A 12,905-nucleotide genomic window follows, 5' to 3' on the forward strand; every position below is an offset into this window, starting at 1 on the left:
TTGTTTGTATTTATTTTGATTAGTTTATTTTCTGTAATTGATGAAATATAAAAAGTGACCTGGGGGCTAAAATTAACAAATTGAGTGGGGTCAGTATTAACATGTTATAATAACGAGTGTTTTTCCAATAAGTATGTTTTTTTATAGAATGAGAAATTACAAAACGAAGAGTACAAGGGGGGTCTATGTTTCAAAAAGTATTTGAGCTGGCAGCTGAAACAGTTCTGGTAAAAACAGGAAATATTGAAATATAAATGCTGCTACTGAATATGTTATTGTTACGTAGCACTGTTTAAATACGTAAAGAACAAAAAGGAGGGAACTTCTGTCGAAGTGGGTTATAAAAAACCGTCTAGTTTTAAATTCTGAGCAAGAAACAATGATAGCTGATTATTTAGTAAAATGTTCTAATACCTATCTATTTATGATTGCTACCAGACGATGTCAAAAAATTAGCTTGCCATTCGACACAAGATAGATAAATATTCCAGAATCTTGGAAAAGAGACGGAAAGGCTGGCAGAGATCGCTTTGCTGATTTTATGAAGCGCAGCGCATCCTTGCCTATTCGAAGTCCTGAGGCGGCCAGCTTAAGCAGAACAACATCCTTCAACCGACCTAACTTTCATTCATTTTCGAAGTAGATTTACAATACTTTATTGTTTAACTCATTGAGATTCTTTAAGACTGTTGATACTAAAAAGTTTATGTGACTTTTATTTACTTAATTATTATATTTAAACTATTAAAAAAATGTTTGTAACAGATTTATAAGATAATACTATTTTTTTCTACACTATTTGTTAGTAACTGAATGATTGTTGAACCTAAAAAAATTAAGTAATTTTTAAACATTAAGTTTAAACTATGTTTTTAAGGCTTAAAATTATTGAAACTGTAGCAATGATTATTTTTAAGTGTGTAGATTAAAATAATTTGTTAAATTCTTTCAGTTCCTGTCATAAAAAAGTACTAATTTGTTTACCATTAAAGGCAATAAAACATTTTCATTAATGTCAGTGACATTTTATTTCAGTATTTGATAAAATTTTAGTCTCTGTTATTAATCGCCCCTTACGTTAATACTTACCCCAGCTCCGTTAATATTTGCCCCACGTGCGGGGTATGTATTAACAAATGACTTTTTTGGTTTTCATGGTTCTCTTTCTGGAACCACTTACGTTTCTGATGATTTTTTTTATTAATATCATAGCTGAATAATCAAAGCATGTTTACAATAAAAAATAAAATGAAAAAGTCTATTATCAACGGAAATATAAATCATAATGCAGAATTTGTTAGTACCAGCCCCGCGCTCCCCTACTGGTAAGTAAATAAGAAAAATATAATTTAAGCTTTCTTTACCGGATATGCATAAAAACAATACATTTTATATGCATGTATCGTTAATGATACATGTTTTTTTAATGCATAGATATACTCGCGTATCAAATCAAATCAAAATGTATTTATTCAATTATTAAATGAAATTTAATAATTGAAATTATTTTATTATTAAATGCGACTTAAGGCATGCTTATGAATGACAAAAACGTTTACAAAATTCGCGAAAGAGCAAAACTAGGCCATCCGTTCGCAAGACTAACTAGTTCTTCTCAGAACAAGACCTCCTGGTATAATAATACCAGGAGGTCTTGTTCTGAGAAGAACGGGCAAGAAACTCAGCAAGTTTTAAGCAAGCGTAAATAAGACATTTTAATGTACAATATTTATTCAGCATCACCTACTGAATAACCGTTAAAAAATGGTTAAATAAAGACATACTTAAGTTGTTGAAATTACTAACATCCCGACAAATTGCAAAAAGTGTGTTTTTTTACGATTTAATCGCTTAGATGCAAAGATTATATTGTAACTACGCTAGATGTGTAAAATGTTTATGGCCTTTCACCTTGACATCAAATATTAGATATCTTATGCATACGGTTGTGTTTAATTAGAAATGGAAGCGTCTACTGTAGTAAAGTAGAGAAAAACGTTTAAAGTTTGTTGTGATAAATTAGTGGTCCCAAAAATAAAATTTAGAAATTTTGTCTATGGGCAGGTTCATGGTATTTCTTACTAAATACTAAAGCCTTATTATAACAACTAAAAACACATGGGTTTTCTAATAACATTGGTATAAAATAATAGTGAGTGAGTGAATGAGACTGAAGACAGAGATCTGCAATATATTGACAATTGGGTAGACTATTTATTGAGGTTAGTTATATAATGTCACACGAGCACGACTGCATTAACGCGGTTAAACCGGCCAGTAAGTACGTAAAATAATAAGCAACATATAAGTTTAAAAATACGTTTAAAAAATAAACGAACCACAATTCAATCTACAAACATTTTGCAGGTGCATCGACTTACAAAAAAAACAACGAAAACAATAAATTTTTTATGCCTCCGGTTCACTGACATATAAATACAGTAAGTGCCAAAAATAGATCACAATCAGAAATGGTTTTAGCTACATATAAAGTTTTTCATATCTTTATTACGAAAAATCTAAATATACTGTATAATAGTGTTTTTTAAAATATTAAGCGAAACTTTCTTATGGTACTTAATTCGTAATTAACAAAATCGTTTTACCATATCTATATAGACTTTAGGTATTCTATTATTGTATTATATCTTATATTGCGTATTTTACACATTTAACAATGCTAAAGATAAAATAACGATCACGCATTGAAGAATTGACGAAAGGGATTCACGTCAAGCCAGAACATATAAAAGTAGGATTTAATCTATATTTTTAAAATTATAGAAGCGTATAAATATGGTTTCTCGTTTAAGAGCATATTTTTATCACATATATATAAAATACAATTTGTGTTAGCTGCATGTATATTGCATAATGGATTTGGCCTTTTGCCTTGAAGCTGTCAAAATTAAAATATATTTGACAGCTTTATAATACTAACGGGTATGTCTACAATTACTCTCGGTAGCGAGCGCGATTTATTGAAACACAATTTGTCAGAAATAACTTAACAAAATTTCAAAACATAAATAACACTTACCTTTACGGCTGATGGCTTTAAATTACTGAAATATTTAACATCAGGTGAGCCTCCTGCCCGTTTGCCCCCTGTTCTATAAAAAAAAATACATCGATTTTAGGGTTTAAGACGGTTCCTAGTGATACTGTTCATTTAAGTTAACGTCAATCCAGATAAGTCTTTGTTTTTAATTTATATTATTTTTATTTTTTACTTAAGATGTCATGTGGTGGTGTAATGGTTGCAGCTCCTTACAAACGTTGTGTAAAACAATAAAAACTTGGCAATTAAAAAAGTTGTGGAGAGTTTATTGCCAGTTCTTTTCTTCCGTTCTACTCCCTTGATCTGAAAACTGGCTGTTCATGTTAAATTAGAAGCAATTAATGTATATTTCTATTTTGACGTACATAAGTGTAGATTGTACCTAGGGCATCGAAACTCGGTTCAATTCTGAAAACCCGGGTTATCGGGTTTAAGAGTAATCAAAACCCGGGTAGACCGGTTTTTTCGAGCATTTCGATCTTTTGGCCTCAATCAATTGTAAGCATTCATGGACCCGTGAATGCGTATGAGACCTAGATTTCGAAAACTGCTATCCCTTGCAAAATTTGGTGAATGTAAAGTGATCCCTATATATCTTCTATTTTTCATAGATGTCCATTCATCGAATGATATCGAAAACTTCTTTTCATCTGACAGTATAATTTTTATCTCGTTTATTATTTCTAGCTTCCTTTTATCAAAGTCTTTGAGAATTATGTGGCGAACGGTATCAGCAGTAGTTGGTAATTTGTTCCCGGTCTTTTCAGAAAGGTACTTTAAATCTTGTGATTTTGAGAACGTTCTAAGAGAAATTCCATCAACTGCAGTCATATGAGACTCCATAAGCTGCATACTTGGGTTGGCATCAGTCTCAAATGGCGCCGGTATTCATCACCCGCGCAACGATACACCCTCCCCTCTCAACTGCTCCACAGTTCACCCCTCTCATGTCCTGAGATGGACGCGCATTTAACTTGCATGTCTTGTTTATGGGTAGGAACGTAGCAAGGAAGCTACTTTTTGTGTCATAAATAATAATTTATCAAAGCGAATTTTTATTCAATTTACTTATTATTGCATTCAAAGTGCTTTAAACTTAATAAACAACAAAAACAAAAGTATAAAAAAAAACCCGAAAAACCCGAAAACCCGAGTTTTAAAAATTGAAACCCGGTTTTTTTTGTAATCCTCAGAACCGGGAAAACCCGGGTTTTTACGGCCCGGGTAAACCCGTGCTCGATGCCCTAGACACAATATGACGTGTGTGTTGGAAATGACACAATGAAATATCGTTCATCAACAATAGTTGACAAATTTAAACTGAAATTAAAAGAAATGTTGATATCTGACCAAAATAACGTACGCCCTCGTGCTCTCTCCTTGATCATTTCAGTGCGACTGGAGTCTCCGCTTCATACTAGGATGGGGGAGGAGGTAACACTAAAGGATTTTGTTTTAATGTTATCTACATATTATCTACACTAATGATTGAAAAAAAGTGATCGCCTATTTAATCATTGTGAAATTATATTACTACATTGTTGTAATTAAAATTGTATGTCCTGTGCGATGATACGCGTATTAAAGTATATAGCTGAAAAACAAAAAAGTACTGTTTTACCCGGTAGTAAATTTTTAAATCCTTGTATTCATAAGAAAACCGGGAAAAAACTCACGACACGAATGAAATAAATAGTCTTTTTCTTGGATTCTCTCGAAATTTAAGTGGGTTTTGTAATTTTTATTTCTGAACCAGTCACAGACACAGGATTAGTGATAAAATGGAATGAATATCTCTTGAATCTTATGACGTCACTTATTTTAGAAGTTATTTGGCACACTTTCTTAATCCCATTTGAAATCGACCCAAAACCATCCATCTATTTTTTTTTCAACTGCCATAATTTATTGATAGTTACAATATGAATAATTATTTTTGATATTTAGATAATAACTAACAAGAATTGTAATTTAAAATATATTCTCTACATTAATAAACATTAATTTATGACCCTACAAGCACTGTTTTATTGTTTATAACGTCTTTAACGGCTCATAAATTAATAAATTTGACGTGTTTGATGCATAATTTGGCTGGTTTATTAATTTATTTTGTATAGCAATAATTCCCTGAACAACCATTCATCCATTTATACGTGTGGATACAACCGTGCGAGCGGTTAAATCGAAACCGGGCACCGTCTTACTGACTTTGCGGCACGCTAGAGGCCGTAATTTCTCAGAAAAATAAAAAATGAATTTGTAGCTATAAACACGTTCTAGAAGTTTTGTTTCGGACATTTTTCGATATCTTTGACGAGAAAAAAGGAAATAGAGAAAAACAATTTTTCTCCCCAAACTTGTGGGTCTTTTTATCGATATCTTGATAACGATGATCGATACGTGAAAAATGTAAAGGATCTTAATTGTAGATATCTCAACTTTTATGACAAAACTGAATTTAACCCCTTTTTCAAGATGGCGTAAACTGCACAAGGTTATTTTGGTCGACAATTTGACCTTGGGCTTTTCTAGCCGCCCCCCACGTAATATGCTTTAAAAATCTGGCTTTCTCGGTTAATTTTCTTTTCTAACCCGATTTTTCCGAAGTAATGACTATTATGTCTACTAAACAAATATTATGTCAAAATAAGTGTCTTTGTTACCATATAACTGTTAATAATATTTGGCTAAAAAAATAACTTGATAATAACTTGCATAAAACAATAATGTAAGTAATTAAATTGCTATGCAATATTATTGTGTCACATACCACATCTCACTACAGTAATACCCCGACTTAATTTTCTCGTCTATTCGTTTTTTTTTTTTTTGAACGCCGCGCAGTCAAAGTCAAGCGGCGGCGTTTGTTACTGACTCCCGCCGCCCGCAATCGCATTATTATTCGTTCACAGTGTTCACAACCGTACGATAATTATCGTACATGTACGATAATTTCATAGCTACGTACGATGTACGATGGTACGCGACTATGGTACACAGATTGTTCGATAATTTCCGTTCTTATGAAACATTTGATGATTACACAGATAGCCCAATAATAATTACAATTTTTAGTGTTAGTGCCATCTATTGGCTCATTATTTTATTAGGATCACATGCCGTTGCTTCATGGCGCAATCCTTTCATTGGTTATTACTGTTGTTTAATATAAATTCGAAATGTTGGCACGTTCATGACACTCGAAGTGCCCTCGTCCGACGTCCACTCCCAGCTCAAGTCTTGCCATACGTCGAACATTTAATTTGAATTATTATTTTTTCAATTTAAAAAACACAAGTTTACAAGATTTAAACTATAAATCATTTCCTACATACATTGTTGCACGTTTCATATGATGTTTAAAAGTATTTTATCCATTTTCCTGACTCGTACGATAATTTTTATCCATGTACGATAATTTTTCGGCCTCTGGTACGATAGTTGCCTGGCTTCAGGTTGTGAACACTGTTCGTTCAGCTTGCAACAGGCACAGACGTGTAGTGATGTAAACTGTGTAGGATAGTGATGATCCAGAGCTGGTGGATTCACACAATGAGGAGCTCATAATTGATGAGCTCATATCAATGCGTGAACAAGGGGAAGAAATTGATAATCATGATTCTTTGGATCCAGTTCAATTAGAAGATCAAGTGACACTTGGAAACTTGACAGAAGCCCTCAGTTCGATTGAAAAAGGGTTAACAATTTTGGAAAGCATAGACTCCAATAAAGAGCGCATTTTTGTTACAAGACATGGAATAAAAAAATTAATAGGATGCTACGAGGAGATATACGGGAGAAGAAAGCGACTTTGTTACATATGATGAAACCTTCTACATCAAAATAACGTCGGATTGCGTTTATACACTCTATTAATATAGTTTGTCATATTATCTATTATTCTCTATTAGTCTCCAGTCCCAATTAAACATACTTTGTATGTCTTTATATGGAAAATTGTACCCCGACTTGCGCGAATTCGACTAACGCGGATAGCGCTCAGTCCCACCTATCGCGTAAGTCAGATAACAATTGTATTACAGCCATCAGCGTTAGTCATCAAGAACGAGGAGGGATGATTGAAAAGAAGATATAGGTATTAAACTGAGTCTACAAATCAATTTTGAGTGCTGTTTAGACAACAATTGTTTTTATATGAAAAGTTGTATTACTCTCTCTGTTTAAGATAATTGTGTGTACTTTATAAAAAAAAATTTGTATCTAATAACATTCTATTAATAAAATGATTGATTTAATCTACTATTTATTTAATGACTGCCTAATAGAAACGTAATAACCTTAAATTACATGGCTAAGCAGAAATTAAAAATATACCTATATGCTGTGTTACTGTATAGGTTATAATAAAAGAACAGCATAATAAGCGACACAACTTAATTTAATGTTAATAATCAACTTTTAACACACTACAAAATAACTTTCAGTAATACAAACGCAAACTTAAGTGTAATGAAAACTAATCAAACCCAGCCTCACATAGAGCTAATCTATTTCATACTACTTCATTTCGTAGACAAATATATTTATTTATTTTAATATCTCAATCAATCAATCAAAAACGTAAAAAAAAAAGAAAGAAATCTATCTTCTAATCAGTTTAGAAAAAGTAATTGTTATGAACAAAAAAAAAATAGAAAGCTTAATAAGTACTTAAATGATCATATACATTATGATGGTATTTCATACTAAGTGTAAAACAGAATAATGTTTTTATCCAAAACTTAATCAATATTTATAAAGATATAAGAACCGCCAATTTATTATATCATTTATTATAAATTGAAATTCAATTACTTATTTGAAAATATCTGCACTATTGTGTTTTTCTATATCCAGCGTTCTTGTCATTGATAAAAATGTGATATTCTTCTTCAAAGGCAGAAAAATACAACCAGAAGTTTTTGAACATTTGGAACTGTGAAATTATTACATTTATAATTTTAGTATACCTATTTATAAAACAGGATGAATCCGCTGGAGACAAGACATGATCAAGAGTGTTGTATAGGCAGGATAAAAGGATAGTTAAGAATAACTTATCATAAGAAAAAAGCATTGCATTTGCAAGATTGCAAATGAAAAATGATGGTTACTGGTACAGAGGTGTTATCGGAATGACAAATTAATAATAAAAAATAATAGACGCCTTGTTCCGCTTGTAGATATGACATCTGCTGCGCAGTTGCTAATCAATATGTGTAGGCGCTATGCACCAACAAGTGTATCGATAAATTGGTTCTGAGATAAAAATTATCTTTCATTAACTTAGATTATCTATTTACTAGACTCTTCGTTTATCTCAGCAGCCCATATAGGAAATGTTATAGATTTCGTAAATTCCACATCATTTCTTGGGTATTGAAAAAGAGAGACAGTGACCAACGACGAGAAACCAGTTGGTCGTTTCATGGTCGTTTTTTCTTCGCCATCTATAGATATTGTATTAAGTATTTTTTAATTGCTTGCATAATTTATTTATTGAAATAGAGGTTTAAAGTGCAAGAAAACGGGCGTTCTGTAACAATAACAAAGTTCTATTTGACTGATCCTAATGCGATAAGGATATGAATTTATCGTAAAAAAATGCTGTATTTATAAATATTAACTTATACACTTACCACATATATATAAATTGGCCTAGATTAGAATATTTTCACATAAAACAACCCTTAACTTCGCTAAAAAATGGCTAACTCATGATTTACAAGAATCATGATATCACCTAGGAAAAAGCAACTTTTTATTTGACGTAAAAAATCGATTTTTATTATTACCATGACTGCGTATAAAGTATCGTAATCAGCTCGGCTAATTATTTTTATTATTAACATTATTAATGTACCGATCCCACAAAATATGGGGACATTATTGGATAACAGTTTCAACGCCCCAACTGGGAATTAGAAATACTAGTTTGCTGTGATAATATTTTTTTTATTTATTCACACTTCGCGGCTAGAAAGAAACACAAATAACACAATACATATAAATTACAAGCGATGCAACGGGCGGCCTTATCGGTAACAAGGTCTCGATCTCTTCCAGGCAACCCTAGTAAGAAAAGAAAACAATAAATAAAAAAATGATGAGTGCAAGAAGTGCATAACCAGAAGTTATATAAAAAACAAAATCTATTTATATTAATCTATAGAACCTTAATCTAGAGAAAATAAAAAAAACAATATTAATAACTAACTAAAACTAAAAAGCTAATCTTACAGATTCAAGAATAGCAAATAGTGAATGACATATACAAAAAGAAGAGGAGAGGAAGAGATGCTAGATTATTGAGTGTCTTCTCAAGAGAAGATTTATCATGGCTAGTAGAAGAGGAAAGTGAGAGTAAAGATTGTCTATATCAATGAATGAATGAATGAATGAGCTGAAGAAATATTATTCTGTGCCGCTCTGCCAATCCCCAAGTTTTTGAGGAACTTCCAGATTTCCGTGGTGTCGCCATTGGATATTGAATCGTGAATATGTTGTCTTTGAGCATCACGACAGCGAGTGTTACAACGATTACGAACTACTTTATATTTTTCGCGCTCTGCATCAGATTTGGCAGCTCTCATTTTAGCTTTGGCTCTGTTTTTTTGTGAATCAAACTTTTTATATAATCAGAGAAATGTTTAAGTTTAACACGTCTCACTGGGGCGTGCTTATCATAGAGGTTTGTGATAGAATAGGTGAACAGCTTGAGCACCTTGTCATCGAGGAAGGCTAAGTCGTATAGACCACTCCAATCAAATTTGAACGCATCACTAAGCAGGCTCTCATGATCGATTTCACCATAGCTGCGACGCATAACCACTGTCGGTTTCTGCTTGGGTGGCTTCGCATTAAATGAGAGATAGAGAAGGTCATGGTATGAGAAAGCGACAGCAGGAAGTTAGAAGCCAACGCGAGCAGATCTGTGTGATGAGCTGGAACACTTTGAGAGCTAATGGGTATAACGTTAAAGTACTTAGACAAGTTTTGGAAAATAGAGGATAAGGAATCAGGTAGGGGAGGCGTGGAAGAGTCTATACTATGGAAGGAGTCACAATCGGACGATTCCAGAGATAAGACATCAGAGTTATCACTATTGCAATCCATGAATTCACAAAAGATATATCCAACAGACAATGAGATATGGCTATATCCAAGAACAAATCAAACACACAAATAAACCTATGTAACTATAAGAACACAAAAGGGAATAGTTATATAATAATAATAATATAAAAAAAAAACAAAAAACAAATTACAATTAAAACCCAAAAAAAAACACACTAGTTCGCTATGTGGCTCTCGTATCAGAGCTATAGGTATCTCATTGGAACACAGTCAAAGTATAAAGATAATTTGTTTAAATTATTTAACATTAAAAAAAAAGATTATGTTATGAACCGAGAAACACACAGATTAAGACGAGGTACGAGAGTTGTACAATATTATGAGAGAATAATTTAATGATCTGTGGATGGACAATACAATCTATCCTTCGCTGACAATCACAAACTTTGACAGTGTCACACTCACAGTTTGCTAGGTATTTGTCACTGAGCTGTAATAACTGAATAACAATAAATAAACAAGACAAGGTAAAGATTGTGAGAAACCAAATAAGTAATTGACAGAAAACTATTTATCACTTTAAACTTATGCCCAGAAACCAAGAAGAAGTTAAAATTAAACGCACACACGAACCATAAGTACACATAATACATATGGAAGTTATTAAACCTTCTTTGAACCCTTCTTGTTACAGGTCTTGTCTCCTCTCAGCCTTGGATCATCGGTGGTGGACGATAAGGGGATGCTGTCTGGGACTGTATCCAGTTCCTTCAGTGAAGAGATGCGTCGAAGTTTCCCATCAGCCCCTAACACTTGTACCCGTCCATCCCAAGTTTCAAGCATTTAGTGACACCAAACCGCTTTCTCGCCTCCATAAATAAGGAGTGCCTTGATTTGGTTAAAAACTCAGACAAGGTTATGCCGGTGCCTTTGTGACTAGTTTTGGCAGCCCAGATCCTTAATTTATTGTCGTACTGTCGAAGCTTTATTAAGATTGGCCTAGGCTTCTCTCTGGATCTAATTCCCAATCGATGACACCTGGTAAGGCTCTGCTCCGTTAAGTTGGGACACTTTAGCAGGACGGATATCATCCTTGCTATGGAGCCGGAACTTTCATCCTTTGTGTCCTGAAAATATGAGATTTTAAATCGAATCAAATTATGTACAATTAACCATTAAATAAAATAACGCCAATAAAAATATTAAATATGTAATTAAAATTCTGAAATAGCGCCATCTTTGATACACATTCTCAAACAGTATGCTTATTGGCAAGATGAATAATTATTTTATACTCCAACTTACATGGTTTCAATACTGACGCATAGATGTCGCTGTATCGCAAAAAAATTAATACGAATTACAGAGTTACAAATTTTGAAATACAATTTATAATTAACGTGACAATATATACAACATTATAAGAATCTTGACATTTAACCATCTTCTATTATTCAGTATAGAAAATTAAAAATATCAAATTAAAAACTCAATTATTACAAACGAGTTAATGTCATATCGCAAAACAATTACGTTCATCTTAAGAAAACATTTACTTCGGTATTTTCTGGAACATAAATATTGTAGATCTTTTTGGGAAATGTTTAAATGATTGTCTTGAAATAGTTATCCGTTGTTTATACGATAGTAGTTACACGAAAGCAAAAAATATTTGATTCAAAAATGAGAATTGTATCTATCTGGCCAATATTAAAAAAATAATAATTAATGAGATTTCTTACAAAATTTTCAGTTTCTATTAGTGCTACGTTTTTATATAAAATGAACTAAAGGAAGTTCCTATGAAAGCGAGCGGTATGTAAACATATCCCTTTCACTGATGCTCATCTAGATAAGTAGGTGAGGCTTTCCTACTGGAGTGAAAAAGTGTGGCTAGACTAGAAAAAACTGGCCAATTGCCGAATAAAATAAATAATAATTGTTACGGGCAGTGCTGTATCCAGGGTCGTTAGAACAAACGTCATAAATAAGGGTTTGTACAAACGAAAAAATATGTTTGCAATTTTTTGTTAAGCATTGTGTAATGTACTTTATGTAATTTATTATGATTATGATATTGGAAAGTAATGTCACTGGAGAGTTGCAGTCGTGGAGACCGCATATTATCGCATCGCATATATATCGCATCATAACATAAAAGCTAGGCCGGCCGCATGGAAAATAATTACCTTTGGAGTAACCGTGTGGTTCCAAGGGCGCTAATTAAAGAATTGAATTAGTTTTTTGATCCGTAGTTAACTCAACTATTGGTCAAATATCGTTACTAATAGTTAAAATTCAGCAAAATGCGTTTTTTGATCCGTGGTAGGAGTTACTAATGGTCAAATATCTGACCATTAGTCAAAAAAGTTAACTACTCAGCAGTGTTCTCAACCCTACGATAATTATCGTACATGTACGATAATTTCATAGCTACGTACGATGTACGATGGTACTCGACTATCGTACGCAGACTGTACGATAATTTCCGTTCTCATGAAAAATTTGTTGATTACACAGATAGCCCTATAATAATTACAGTTTTTTAGTGTTAGTGCCATCTATTGCCTCATTGTTTTATTAGGATCACATGCCGTTGCTTCATGGCGCAATCCTTTCATTGGTTGTTACTGTTGTTCAATTCGAATTATAAATTCGAAATGTTGGCACGTTCATCACACTCGAAGTGCCCTCGTCCATTCCCCGCTCAGGTCTTGCCATACGTCGAATATTTAATTTGAATTATTATTTTTTCAATTTAAAA

Source organism: Pieris rapae, chromosome W (genome assembly GCF_905147795.1).
Source record: "Pieris rapae chromosome W, ilPieRapa1.1, whole genome shotgun sequence".
Lineage (NCBI taxonomy): Eukaryota > Metazoa > Arthropoda > Insecta > Lepidoptera > Pieridae > Pieris > Pieris rapae.